This window comes from Chrysochloris asiatica, unplaced genomic scaffold (assembly GCF_000296735.1).
Source record: "Chrysochloris asiatica unplaced genomic scaffold, ChrAsi1.0 scaffold00300, whole genome shotgun sequence".
Taxonomy (NCBI): Eukaryota; Metazoa; Chordata; class Mammalia; order Afrosoricida; family Chrysochloridae; genus Chrysochloris; species Chrysochloris asiatica.
The window spans coordinates 1,196,327-1,198,733 of NW_006408818.1; the positions used below are offsets into that span (position 1 = coordinate 1,196,327).

At 34.1% G+C, this 2,407-nt stretch overlaps 1 pseudogene; it reads right to left on the minus strand.

Annotated features, from left to right (window-relative positions):
- Positions 1–244: 244 nt before the first annotated feature.
- Positions 245–709, minus strand: LOC102832591 (annotated as a pseudogene).
- Between the last annotated feature and the right edge of the window lie 1,698 nt (positions 710–2,407).

Sequence of the window (2,407 nt, forward strand, 5' to 3'; positions counted from 1 at the left end):
GGACTCTACAGCACTAAACAACAACTTAACAACTACTATTTTCTATAGGGTCCCTATGAATCAAATCCATCTGGCAGGTGTCAGCAGTTGTAATGTTTGAGTCAGAATAAATCAGTAACATTACATTTTGTTAGTAAGACAAAATAACATTTTCAAAAAAATCTCTGCATAAATCTCATTTTGTATGTATGTGTTTGTGTGTACTGAAAAAGATTATATTTATAATTAGCCAGGTAAACACAGTTTAGATGATTCCAATATTGTTGGCAACATCCAAAACATCATAGTCAGAAGCCATTCAAACATACACTTTCTTTTCTCCATCAGGTCTAATCAAAGTGTTGACCTTGGCTATATAAATGGCATAGCGTATCCTCACAGCCTGCTTGATCAGGTAGTTGACATCTACAGTGAGCACAAAGATGCTGTTATCTTTAATCTTCCTCACGTCTGACTCAGTGGTCAGAAGGGGTTTGATGATGGAATAATGGTCAAACTTATTTCCCCTAGGGTTCTTACAAGGAATTTTGGAATTCCATGGAGTCTCAGTGTCTCGGGCCATATGAAGGTGGGTGATGTGAACATCTTTTTTTGTGGCTGTGGATGTTTTTCAGCACTGCTTTCTTGGCCTTCAGTGTCTTTGATTTGTTTTTGACTTCAGCTTTGGGAAAAGGAGGAGTTTCTTCTTTTCTTCTGGTGCCATCTTCATTAAAAAAGTATATCTCATTTGTTTTGTAATTTTCTTTTAATTAACAAATAAATAGATTACTATCTATAGTAAATTATTGGTTATTTTTGTTTAAGTAAAAGGCTTAACTATTTGTGATGTTACATTTTTATATAAAGATTTAATTGCAACTAGATCACTGCAATTCTCTGAAAGTCCAGGTGTCATGAAATTAAATAGTTTTAAGAGTATCCACTGTAACAAATACTGAATGTCCTTTAAAGATTATAAGCTTTTGTACAACTTTTATATGTTGGTATGAAAATGGGGTTAACTTGTTTTCATTTTCTCTAAAATTAGTTTCTAAAATTTACGACTGATGACTGTTATTCAAATATGACATTTAAATCACATCTCAGTTTAAGCTTGGAATGGTTTTCATATCTTTGCAAGATTGGTTATTTACAATCTGAGCTCTATCTCAGGATTCATATGTTTGGATTCATTCTATATCTACTTGAAATATTACATTTAGCTTCATGTTTCCTCCCAATTCACTTTGAGAACTGAATTACTAAGATAGATGTGGCATCGTAGAATGAAAATGACATTTGGATTCAAGAGACTGCATTTGAATTCTGACTTCACCATATAGCAATTGTATACACATGTCAAATCTTTTAACCTTTCTGATTCTCACTTTCCTTACTGAAGAGAAAAATAATTTTAAAAAAATAAATATTGCAATCATTTCTGCCCTGTGTATTGTACAGTCTTGTGAGGATCAAGAGAAGATGATGTGACATTAAAGCATTTTATATATTTTACCGAATCTCACAATTAGTGATATTAATGTCATTGTTATTAAAATTGTTCTGTTTATCATGAACTCACACACAGTTTGCTAAAAGTAAGCTTAATGAGGCATCATGTTGCAATGAGGCACGAGGGTCACCTAGCAGAGAAGATGCCTTCTGTAACATGGATCATTTAATTTCATCTCCAAGTCCTGAGTTTGATGAGTTTTGAATCAAGTCCTACCCGTAGCAAATCTGTGAGTTTTTAAAATGTCCTTATACAAAGTATCTGTTGCACTGATGGTCATTCCCTGAGGACCAGGGTACTTCTTGAAATGAGCTGTAAACCAAAAGTGTGTCTCACACTTCTGCCTTTGATGACTTCTATGTTATGTTTAATAATTGTTTTGTCTTTTACGTGCCTTCAGACCAATGTCTCAATTCTTAGTCTGTCTTCATTAATTCTTCAAGGATTTAAGTCAAAAGTAACAGAGAAGGGTGACATTTTTAGCTTTGTGAAATCTATTTGCAAGGACTCAAACTGGAGGATGACTTTCATCAGAAAAGTGTCAATAAAATGGTAAATGAATGGCAGAAGCCAAGGATCAAAATGGTTTTCAAAAGCGTTATTGAATAAAGGAGAAATTGTCTTGGGAAAATATGGAAACAGAACTCCCCTGATTAAAGACATTTTATTTCTACATAAAACTTGGAGTAGGAAGTGACTTCCTACTCCAAGTTTTATAAATAATGGCAGCATTATTTATTCATCTGCCCATGATTAGGAGGTGGTTGTTATTGTTGTTAGGTGTCATCGAGTCAGTGCCAACTCATACTAACCATATGCATGACCGTACAAAACACTGTCTGTGCCAACTTCACAATCATTGCTATGTTTAAGCTTACTGCTGCTGCCACTATGCCAATTTATCCTTGGGCTCTT